Source organism: Euprymna scolopes, chromosome 1, assembly GCF_053919585.1.
Source record: "Euprymna scolopes isolate OS-2025 chromosome 1, ASM5391958v1, whole genome shotgun sequence".
NCBI lineage: Eukaryota > Metazoa > Mollusca > Cephalopoda > Sepiida > Sepiolidae > Euprymna > Euprymna scolopes.
In genome coordinates this window covers 90,478,926-90,491,821 of record NC_136482.1, presented here as the reverse complement: position 1 = coordinate 90,491,821, position 12,896 = coordinate 90,478,926, and the positions used below count along the sequence as shown (strand labels likewise).

At 33.8% G+C, this 12,896-nt stretch overlaps 1 protein-coding gene across 10 annotated transcripts in view; it reads right to left on the bottom strand.

Moving 5' to 3' along the window:
• Positions 1–12,896, bottom strand: part of LOC145245888 (uncharacterized protein C20orf96-like) — a 2,261,276-nt gene that overhangs the window by 1,597,806 nt on the left and 650,574 nt on the right. The window lies entirely within an intron of this gene.

Genomic DNA, 12,896 nt, shown 5'->3' with positions numbered 1-12,896 from the left:
AAATAAAGCATGCATTAAGTAGCATTCAAAAGTAAACAAAAGCGTTACTAATTTCCATAGTATTTGGAAAGATAGAAGCCTATGAATTTGATATTTTGACCCTTGTTTTATAATAGTTACCTTTTGGAGGTCTGTAGAGTGAAAGGTAAAAGAAAGAATGACGTAATCCATCCATACGAAACGAAATTTTTATTATGACAATGAAAGATAAAGAATTCCTGGCGAATAAGGTTTCAAACTACCCGATAACGTTCTCGATTAAAAAAAACAGAGTTGTTTTGTCTATTAGGAAAAATTGAGTATTTTGCGTAATCAAGATACCAGCTTACGTGTTACACTGTGTGATAAGAGAATAGACCTCTCAGCATCCCTATTTTGTTAATGTGTTTATGCTGTCATTATTTTTAGTAGTCCATGTGTATCTCTCGATATTTGCTGAAGGGACTTTTAACCCCATAAGACCGAGGCTAGCTTGTTCCATATGCACGTCTTATCTATGAATGAAAACAGGGAAAACAGGCAGGTAAATGATGCTTTGGTTCTTATATATTATGCGGAAATATTTTGGCGTAAATAATTCGTTGTGATTGATTGAAAGAAAATGCTGATTTGAGTTTTGTCCAATCGAAAATCGATATATATATATAAACCAATCATTCACTGCCGCTACGACTAACTAATCGTTTGTGGCCTTATAGCCATTTTTTTATTATTAGTTCTTTAGTTATTTGCCATTGCTGGGATTTTAAGACTTAAATATTTTTCTTTCATGAAAAACACCATTATCCTTAGTATTTTTTCTTGCCACATAAACTTATATTTTTTTTTTATACATTTTTATGTACTACATTTCCTACTGAACTAATTAACCGATCGTTATGAACTTTGGAATACAGCTGCTATGCCTAAGGAGTCGTAATGTAGACTATATTTAGTTCTATGCAAAATAATAAAAACGAGCGGAAAATATTGTATCAATTCCTGTTCTTTTGAAGCTTTGTAAGAGTTGATAAGGGACATAATACAGATAAAAAGTAAATATTTCAAATTTATATTAAATTCGATTCATTAACGATACCGTGAATAAAAACTTATTCTCAAGACCTTCGATTTTAGATATTTTATAGAATCAAAATCATGTAAAAGAATTCAATTAAAATTAGAATAAGTATTCTAAATATAAGGTTTAATATTATTGTATCTAATTTTTAACTTAATAAGGCAGCATAAAAGTAGTGAAAATTGTTATGTTTAATAATTTTATCAGTTTTAGGGCAGGTATTCTAGTATATATAGGCATGTATCAAAAGACTTGTTATTATTACTATAATATTTTACTCTGCATCTGAAATGCTCGTGTCTTTATATATGTACTAAATGTCTTATGTACGAGGTGCCTTCAATAAGTTTCCAGACTTTCATGTGGGCAGTTTTATTGATACTACACACATGAAACTCTACTCCCCTTCGAAATAATCTCCTCCGGCTGCAATTCACTTGTTCTCTTCCAACCTCTGGAATGCCCATGGAAGTCTTCTTGTGTAAGCATATCAATGACCCTCCTCACAGCCTCTTTCATCTCCTCAAGTGTTTCATATCCTCTAACCTTTTCCTTAAGCTTAGGGAATAATAAAAAGTCACAGGGCGCACGATCTGGACTATAGGGAGGGTCAGGAACTGTCTTGATGACCATCTTGGTGAAATAGTCTGTGATTAGGATGGAGTTATGGACGGCAGGCTTGGGTCAATCTTCGCACACATCTTTCACATTCTCAATTGTCTCTTTAAATACATGATGGTCCTTATCAACTCTGGTGTTCTGTCTTCCTTACTCCTCCAACATCTCTCAAAGACTCCCTGCCGTCCTTGCATCTCTTATGCCACTCAAAAACTGATGCTTGATTCATGCAAAATGGTCCAACAGCAGTCTGATATATTCCATACCTTTCTGTGGCATTCTTTCCAAGTTTAAATCAGAATATAATTGCATATCGTTTTTTGTTTTTTTTTAATTACCTTTTCACCCCAAACAAGGCACATTGCCACTTTGGTGTAGGTGGCTACTATCAGGGGCAACAAATACTGGGGCACTATGTTAGGATTTGGGCAGCAAGATGTCAGTTCACGTTAAACTTGAACTTCTGCATGTCAGTACAGTTGGTGAAGCAGGGACCTGGAATGGAATTCAATAGTCTAGCAGTTCTGGAGAAGAAACTACTGGAGTAGAAAGATCTTTTACATCTAGGGATCTCTACTGTGTGGGGTGGGATTTAGCTGCCTGTTGGGTTTGTCGAGGGTGTCTACATCGTGGGGCACAAGTGATTGCAGTTCGTCAGAGCATTCACCACTAAAATACTTGTAGAAAAGGCAGAGGGATGCAACGTTTCGTCGATGGGACAGAGGCTGAAGCTTAGATGCCAGTTCAGGGCCTATCAGATTGGCAACTCTCTTTTGAACCTTGTCTAGGAGCGAGAGACTAGTAGCAGATGCACCTGCCCAAATGTGAGAGCAATACTCCATACATGGGCGAAAGGTGGCCTTATAGAGGTACAGGATACTTTCGGGTGTTAGTAGTTTTCTAGCACGGTCGAGAGAGAGCCTACCTTTTTCATAGCGGCCCTGGCAATGCTTTCAATGTAATTGTTCCAAGTCATGTTTCCTGTGAACGTTAGGCCAAGACGTTTGAAAGATGTATTCTCAGATAAGGAGTCGTTGGCCATTGCTATTAGTGGCAGAGAAGGTTTCTTGTAATTATTGAAGGAAACCAGTTTAGTCTTGACAGCATTGAATGTGACCATCCATTTTTGTCCCCATTCCACTACAGACTGGAGGTCATTCTCTAGTGTTTTTGCCATTTCTTTAGATATGTGTTCATTTGTTTTCTTGTCATGCCTGTTATAGAGTCTAGTGTCATCAGCATATATACCCATCTCAGAGGCAGCTTTGTCGGGGAGGTCATTAATAAATATCAGGAACAATAGAGGTCTAAGGATAGACCCCTGAGGCACTCCCGCATTTATATCATATTGTTTAGATGTACGACCGTCGAGGACAACCTGGATTTTTCTCTTATCTAAGAAGGACTTAATTATGTTAAGTATTCTACCAGTGATACCGTATGATCTAATTTACCTGAGGAGACCCTCATGCCATACCTTGTCAAAAGCCTTAGATATATCTAGAGCTACCGCTCTGCCCTCCGCGGCTTTGTCCAGTGAGTGGTATATACGTTCAGAGATTACAGTGACGATGTCTGCTGTGGAACGGGCTTGTCTAAATCCATATTGTTGGTCAGTCAGAAGTTTAGCATCTTTAAGGTTATGGACTAGAGTATGGTTAATTAAGGTCTCAAATATTTTGGCAAAAAGTGGGAGGAGGCTAATGGGGCGATAATTTTATGGGTCCATTCTTTCTCCAGAATTCTTGAATGCTGGTACCACAGAAGCAGTTTTCCAACAGCCCGGAAAGCAAGCTTCATTAAGGCATTTGTTGATGCGTTTGGAGAGAACTGGAGCTACTTCGGCTGAGCATTTTTTTTAATAGCACAGCTGGGATAAGATCGGGTCCACATGCTTTTGAAGTGTCAAGGTTTTTTATGATAGCATGCACCTGAGCAGGGGTGATTTTCAGATCGTCTAGCGCGGCGTCTGTCCGCATAGGAAAGTCAGATAAGGGGTTGTTGGAAGGGTCCAGTGTGGAGTTTGAGGCAAACCGACTGGCAAGCATGTTAGCCTTCTCAGTTGCTGAACAAACAACCTCGTGATTATTGGTTAGTGGGGAAATTACTGATTGCCCATTATTTACTACACTGTTGTAGATTTTCCAGAAGTCACGAGTTCCTAGTTTTGTGCTTCGATGCGTTTTTTTAGTGGTTTCTATAAATTCTCTCTTAGCTGTCGCTATTTCTTTCTTAACGTTATTTCTAGCTTCTATATACTTCTGTCTGTTTGAACTGGACTTATGTCGGTTAAGTCTGCGATACGCATGCTGCCTTTGAGCAATGGCAATTGTATAAGTCGAAGTAAACCATTGAGGAGAGTGGGGTTTGCTATAAAATTTCCGCATGGGGACATGTGCTTCTATTGCAGTTCTGAACCATTCAGTGGTTTCATTTGCGCACTGTTCAGCAGAAAAAGAAAAAATATTTTCCCATGGGGCATCTCTGATATGATCTCTGATGGCGTTCCAGTCAGCCTTTTTATAATATCTCGTTGTTTTGAGCACTGGCTCTTCAGTTTTTGCTCTAGAGTTTAGGGCGATTTCAACCATTATCACTGCATGGTCAGCGTTCCCGACTTAAATTTGACTTTTTTGTTTATGCAGATTTTGTATTTATTATTACAGAGCCAATTTTCTATTGATTATTATATTGAACCCAATATATAGCAGTGATTTCAAAAGTAAAAAAATGACTTGGGTGCTATTGTTACAAGAAACGGTCCCCTTTTCGTGTAAGTAAGAAAAACATTAGATAAATAAAAATGAGATTAGATAGACCGAGATTCGAACCTTGTAAGCAAGGTTCGGAAATAGGTTCAGAAATAGAGTTAGAAATAGGGCCAGAAATAGAATGTAGAATTTGCCTTGTTCAATTTAATATACAATAGTAGATATGTTTGAGTAAAAGGAATGTTGATTGTTCAGTTCTTTTATGAAAACGGAATTAAAATATGGTCAGTTAGAAGAACGAACAATAGAAAATTAAAAACATATTCAAAAATAGGTTAGGTCGAAAAATAGGTTAAGAGAATTTTTTATTGGCAGAAGTACATTTTGGAAATGTATGTTTAAACCACGCGAGTTTCCCACGCGTGTGGGGCACGTGTTTGAAGCCATAGATGACGTCATAGCAGAAAATGAATTCTCAATATAGTTTGCTAGTTTTAGGAGGTTAAAGGGAGTTGACAGAGTTGGAGACAGGAGGCAGTCGAGTCCGGATCGAAGCAGAGGAGGGTCGCCCTTTGGAAGCGAAGGGTTAGAAAGTTTTAATCATGTAGTCAACTTTTGAATTCCTGGAAGTCATCATAATTGCAACTGGCCGAATGTAATAAAAGAACACATCATATTTTGTAACCGCGTCTTTGTGTTGTGTCATTCTTCAACAATTAAAGGTAATGTGAAACATCTTTTATATTAACATTGTGTCCACTCGTCATTATAATGAACTTTGTGTATAAATCATCTAAGTAATGTGTCCCCCTCTCTATCATAAGTAATGACTGTTTCCTCCTCTTGTGTTAAAAGAGCTGACCACCCTCCATCAACTCTCTCAGTCGCTATGTTAAGAATCTACAGAACTGCATAAATCTCTCTTCTCCCCCTCATCAATATACATGTCAGCCGTCTCTAATAGATATGAATGTCTCCATCCGATTCTCTCTAATAATGTCAACCTATGCAGCATACTCATAAATTTGATGCCCGTAACCACTTTTATTTTAAAAGAATAAAAAACGAATCTTGGTTTACCACAAAACACAACATCAGGGTAAAATGAAAAAAAAAAACAAAGAAAAAATAATTAAGAAAAAAAGAGAAGCACACACGCACACATGCACAGACAACAAAAAAGACGAAATACTCACATACACAATGAAAAAAGGATACGCTCTCACAAGAAAAGAAAATGTGTTGATATGCCACAAAAGAAAAACAACAGTCGAAATGAATGAGAAAAAATAAATATAAGGAACAGTTGTAAAGAAAACAAAACAAAAAAAAAAGTCACAATGCGTAATTCATTCATAAAAGAATTGGTTTGAAATATACATATACAGAGAAAATTTGGGTCATTGTTTTAAATTCGTATCAGAGTGTCTGTCTGGACGAATTGTTTTCATTTGTCAATCAAACAAGAATTTTTCACAACTTTTGCACTTTTGTGAAAAAGGCATTTTTCTGTTCATAGTTTAACTTTTCAGCTTGTAATGTGTTTTTTTTTTCTTTTTGAAAAGAAAAAGGACACTTTTGTTTGACGGGCTTTGTTGTTGCAACAGAAAAAAATAGAAAAAAAAGTTGATCAAAGTTTTGTGTAAATCATAGTTAAATGTATAATGTATTTATGTATTTTTAAAAAATATTTTTATATTGTAAATTGTCTTAAATGTATGTATACTGTAAATGTATTTTTAAGACAGGAATTCAAAGTATAACTAAGTATATACATTAAAATGGAAAGAAACAAGACATAGGAAACATTATTTGAGACAGATGGTTAGCCTAGAAATAAGTTAGAATTTTAGAAAGGGACAAAATAGAAAATTACGTAAACAGGTATTTTTGAGAGTTTTTTTCAGATGTGAGAAGCCGAAAGAGAGATTTTCTTTTTTGATATTTGCTTTTTATATATTTTTTAATGTCCACAAACATTTTTTCGCAAGATGTGCAGCTTGTCAGATAAATGCCCTGTTCGAAAAAATAATGGATCCTGTGAAATTGGGTGCTTATAAAAGCAGGCCGCAAGTGATGGCTCCAAGCAGAGTAATAAGTCTCGGTTCAATAGATTGAAAATGCAGGCGGTGGAAGAAACAAGAAATCCTTAGGGTACCAAAAGGACTATGAGAGTCAGTACCACAGGCAAATCACATAGCATTATGAAGTGAGAGAAAAGTAAAATATACCATAAGTACATAGGAAGATATGACCATGTTTTTTTTAGAGATGCATGAATGTGGGATATCTCTGCTGGATCTTGGATGCTCTGATGAAAGAAAAGAAAAATCACAGAAATCGGGCCATAGTTAGAATTTAATGTGCAAATAAGAATTGTGGCGCAAGAGATGGGGGTTATTTAGTTAAGGATGATGTTTTCTGAGTCTTCACCAAATTCCAAGGCCCAAGCAAGGAACTCCGAGCAAATCAGTGCGATGAGAAGGTATATCTTAATAATTGGAAGCCAACCGCAAAGATTTAAGTAAATGAGTTTTGAGTATGTCCCAGAAAGATAAGATTGTTACCAAATGAAACATAGCCATAATTAGTAGAACAACCAGGCGAAAGAAACGATCAGGACATTTTTGGACGAAAGAAATCGTTGATTTCAAGAGAAGTAAAGTGAGACGTCAATTATGGCATAAGGGTGGCTGGATGAACCAGCTGACATAGATCAAGGGAGGAATACCCTACACCTAAAAAATAGATGCCAGGAAGATAAGAGAGAATCTGATCTAAAAAAAATAAATAAATAAAATTATAAAGTCAGTTGAAAAGGGCTGACTAAACGATATGGGGGGGCTGATCTTTCTTAGCCAAGTGATAATATAGATATAGAGAAACATGTACTATAATTTAAAAATGCATACATTTTTTTTTAAATAAGGAGAGGGATGTTACAAGAAAAGGGGAGCTTTTCTTATAAGAAAAACATTAGATAAATAAAAATGAGATTATATAGACCGAGATTCGAACCTTGTAAGCAAGGTTCGGAAATAGGTTCAGAAATAGAGTCAGAAATAGAATGTAGAATTTGCATTGTTCAATTTAATATAAAATAGTAGATATGTTTGAGCAAAAGGAATTATGATTGTTCAGTTCTTTTATGAAAACGGAATTAAAATATGGTCAGAAGAACGAACAATAGAAAATTAAAAACATATTTAAAAATAAGTTAGGTCGAAAAATAGGTTTGAAGAATTTTTTATTGGCAGAAGTGTGTTTTGGAAATGTATGTTTAAGCCACTTGAGTTTTCCACATGTGTGTGGCATGTGTTTGAAGCCATAGATGACGTCATAGCAGAAAATGAATTCTGAATATAGTTTGCTAGTTTTAGGAGATTAGACAGAGTTGGACAGACGGGAGACAGAGCTGACACTGGTCAGAAGAGGGTCCCCCTTTGGAAGCGAAGGGTTAGAAAGTTTTAAGCATGTAGTTGACTTTTGAATTCCTGGATGTTATCATAATTGCAAATGGCCGACTGTAATAAACGAACACATATTTTGTAACTGCGTCTTCGTGTTGTGTCATTCTTCAACAATTAAAGGTAATGTGAAACATCCTTTATATGAACATTGTATCCACTCATCGTTATAATGAACTTTGTGTATAACCCATCCAAGAAATGTGTCCCCATTTTTATCATAAGTAATGACTGTCCTCTCCTCTTGTGTCATAAGAACTGATAACCCTCCTCTCTAAATATGTGTTATAAGAACTCGTCTCCCCCTCTGTGAAACAGAACTGTAGATCTGTATAAATGTTATTTCTCTCTCTTCTCTCTCCCTCCTCACGATCGTATATGTACCCCGTCTCTCTCTAAAAAGACCCAACCTATGCAACACTATCAGCTAGAATTAAAAGCAAAACATTTAGCGCTCCAACCTTAGTCGTTACAGTTTGAGCAATTGTCAGACTGATAAGAAATAATTAAAAACGAACCGACTGCAACTTATAAAAATATGTTTGTGCATGCGTACTAGGACATTTTAAGTTGACTTACGCATGCCAAGTTCCATATTGTTTTTCAATTTTGACCCTGTAGCAGCTATTTGTATCAGCTCATATATATATATATATATATATATATATATATTAGTATTATTATTTACTAAAATAATTATTAAATACCTACAGACTAGTGTTTCATCCTTTTGGGAATCATCAGTGCAGGGTGTCACGATTAAAGCCAGTCCAGAGATTCGAACCCCGACAACAGAAATCATGTTTGGCTTCATTAGCAAATGACCCAAACCACTAGGCTACCGTAAACCGCAAGAGATGCAGTTGAAAGTAAACATTTATTATTGTTAAATGCTTTTAGCGTCAGGGGCTGACATTACATATATATATGTAACAACAGTCCACAAAAAATGTAATTAATTGACCCGCCTCATGCAGCTCTGAAACCTTGCGTCTCAAAGATGATGCAGTTTAAAAAATATGGAGACATACACCCAGACATAGTGAGTTATACACACACACACATACACACACACACACACATATATATATAGTCTTTGAAGTTTTTAACCTTTAAAACTATACAAAAAAATATATAAAACTATATATATATATATATATATATATATATATATATATAATACAGATTTCTAAGTAAGTTTTTTATTAAATATTGTCTATTTTATAGAATATGAACTTTAATACAGAAATACATAATACTTATTTAACTGATTCAGCAGAGTTCAATAGTAATTTGACTAATAATTGGCGTGGAGTTAATACACACTTATTTTCTATCAGAGGTTTATTATAAAAATAACAAAATATTTTTCTTGATTTGATAAAAAAAAAAAAGAAAAAAGAAAAGAAAAAAATCACACAAAAATTTAGGAAAATGATTTTTTGCTATCAGTTGTTTGTTATTCAAAATATATTCATGAAACTTAACTTATAATGGGTGTTTTTTTATTAATTTGAATTTAAATTCTATTTGTAAAAAAAATGTGATAAAAGTTTTGTAAAAGTTATCTCATAATTATTTATTTTTTCAATTAAGTTTTCATCGGATTGCTTTTTGTAAAAACAAAAAATATTTTCCATTGAAAAAATTTCATAGCGAAAATTTCGTTTGGCATTTTCCGGAGTTTTATGTAAATTGCATGGAAAATTCCGACAATAGCACAGCCCTTCTTCTACCAATATCTTTAAAATAGAGTTGTAGATATAATAATTCTCTAGATATTTAACTGATGTTTTGGAGACTTCTAGTTTCAAAACGTTATAATTTCTAAGAGAATTAACCAATAAATAACAAAAAATAACGCATACATTAAGAAATATTTAAAATAATAGTCACGGTTGTCTTAAGTTGTTCAGTGACACTCATATAAGATTATAGTGGGCCGAACTGCGAGAAAGTTTTAAAAAATCCGGTTACTTCAACAACTTGATCGTGCTAATCAAAACAGGGATAATTTTCTGAAAATAGGGCAAGATTTAAGTGAAAAATAGTCAATACACATAACTGGTAAAATAATTAAATAAAGAAACGCTGCTGTATTAATTTAAGTAACATCAGCCAGTTCAAAATGGCGGGAATGATTAAGCAGGTGTATTTTTTTTTTTTAAAGTACAGCTTAAAATATAATAATACCTTTGAGATTGAACTTAAATCTTTCTATAATCTGCTCGAGTTTTAAAAATAGATAATTTGAAAGCAAATTAGTCCCACAAGGTGTAATGGAAAGTGAATTAAACTATTCCCAATGGCGGCTAAAGAATACATGTATCAACTTTTAACAGACCCAATTTAAGCAAATGTAATCATCAATGCAATAAACAATTTATAGGAGAAAAATAAAACAAACAAAACAATAGAAATGTTTCTTGGATGAAAGCAAGAAATGAACAGGAAGTAATGCAGAAGTCTAATGATATTCGAGATCAATTCCAATATTGTATGCCACAAAGACTTAAGTATAAATCCTAGCACTGAGAAATCTTAAAAAAAAAAATAGACAACGTTTGAATATAATTGGATGCCCCTCTCCCCTATTTGGATATCCGAAGCCACCCCTCCATTGCTCCTTCTCTTGCACATCACTAGTCCCACATCAGTTCTTCAACAGATATGAAGTGAAAACTTTCGGATCTTGTTAGCACATTACTGAATCAATATATTTTAAAAAGGCCCCAAAATATGCCAGAATTATTATTTCTATACTTTAGAGAAAAAATAGAAGCCATTTTATACAAAAATGTATTGAAAAATAAAAAAAAAACTTTATCCAGAAATGCATCTCCAAATCGCCACAAACAACTAATTTTTCATGACTTGCTTTATACATCATCCATTTCTCTTATCTCTCCTTGATTTCTCTTCCAAACTTCACTACATAAAATATTGAATTCTGTTTAACAAAACTTATTTTACTAAATGAATATGGTCGAAGGAATCAATCGAAATATCTTAAAAGTTAAACGAATCAATCCAAATATATTAAAAGTTAAATAGATTTAAGAGACACAGCTTTAATCATGTATTTGCATTCTTATTTTACTAGCATATTATGAATAACTTATGAGCATCTGAATATCAGATAAATCTCACAAATGAATTTGAGTAGACCAGATCCACTCTCACCACCAAGGAAGTGACAACTATAGAGGAACACAATATGCCACATAGGTGTTATTTCTCCATTTTTTTCTTTTATTTCTCCTACAATTGTTGTCTAGGAGAAATAAAGACAAGTCTTCAGAGTTTAGTCAACCTTACTATTATTCAAATTGATAAATTCATACGTTTTTACTAGGAAACCCATAACAGTGATAAGAGAACCAATGGTTTATGACACGATATAGTAAGCACTATAGCCCAGTCATTTTCCACAGAGCTTGAAGAATGGTGAGACTATTGACATTGTAAAGAAGTTATGCACCTTTGGTAAGGTTATTAAAGCACAGGAAACAGCTGATGTAGTTGGAAGTGGATTAAGTTCAGTAAACCAGCAGAGTTTTACAATTCAAGGGAAGAGCACTCTGATTATAAAAGTGAAACCTGACCAGCAAAAGCTGAGGATATATGTTGTATAATGTTGTATATAGATGAAGGATATGATGCTATAGATGTGAAATGAGAGTTTTAATAGCAGGTTTAGATCTGATTACCTCGAAGAATCAATGTGTCAGTATAGAGTTATGTTTGTAAAACGGCAGACTTCGTTTCTTTGATTATACTGAAAGAATAGATGAAATTTCCTCAATTAATAGATATAGAACAGTTGAGGTTGCATGGTCAGTTGTTAGGGAAGATCAAGGAAAACATGTGAGGAAGTGATAAAAATAGATTTAGGAGACACAGCGATAACATTGCTCAAATCTGTCTTTATCAATCTCCTGTTATCTTAAGAGCCAACGAACACCCTCTGAAAGAATGCCAGTGCGATGGGAAGTTAATAGAGAAGCAATTGTTTCTAACAATGGAATAACGCTAAGAATTCTCCAAGATGCTTGTAAAAGATTAGATTTACAATCTCTGCAAGTTAGCAAAAGTTAATCAAGTTCTTGCATGTAGCACAAATTAAAAAAAATCAATGTTTTCTTTTTTTTCTTTTTTAAGCAATAATATATTTATAAAAGTTGGTATTTCAGGATACTTGTAGGAATCAGAAAGTAATATTAAGTAAGAAGTGTTTCGTGTCTTCCTTTAATGTTTAAGTTATTTACATATTTTCTTATGGTGCTGATATATGATTCGAGTTTTGACGTCTATTCTGAATATTATTTTATTTGTATTTCTTATTTTGACTTTTATACATGGCTGTTATGTCTGGAAACGGGGTATTTCAGGATCTTAGCAAAACTTCGAGTAAAGGACAACTTTTAGTCTAGCAGATGTTGAAACTTTATGTATAATAGTGAATATTCTTAATTTGATAATCTTCCGTAATCCAAAGGTTCCCTATGTCAAATTTAGTATAATTCCTACCAGTAATCCTGGAGCTAGTAGTAAGAGTATAATCTTTTCGTTCTCTACCTCCCTGTGATTAATCTCATTACATTAAAACTACTTACGTTAAGAGTTCCCAATATTTATAACATAATTAGATTATCCACAGGGGCGGAGGATGAGAACGTAAAGATGATACTACTACTTATAGTAATAATAATGATTAATGAGATAACAGGAAATAAACCATAACGATAGTGACGTAGGACAGCTGTTGTTACAAAAATGGCTAATAAAATAAAGATAAAAGATCGAAATGTAGTTCTTAGTGAGCTTTTGAAATTAAGGTTGAGTTTGTTTTAACAGTTTGTGAGTTACTACTATTGATATTGAAAATTAACGTTTGTTTATTATTTAATTTGAAAACATTACGATTTATGCTTAATTATTTCGAAAGGGAAAAAAAAGACTTGCTTCTTTTTTAATTTGTGTTTCTATTAGGTTGATGCAAAAATAATGGCATTTTTGACGTTCAAACGAACGCCAAAA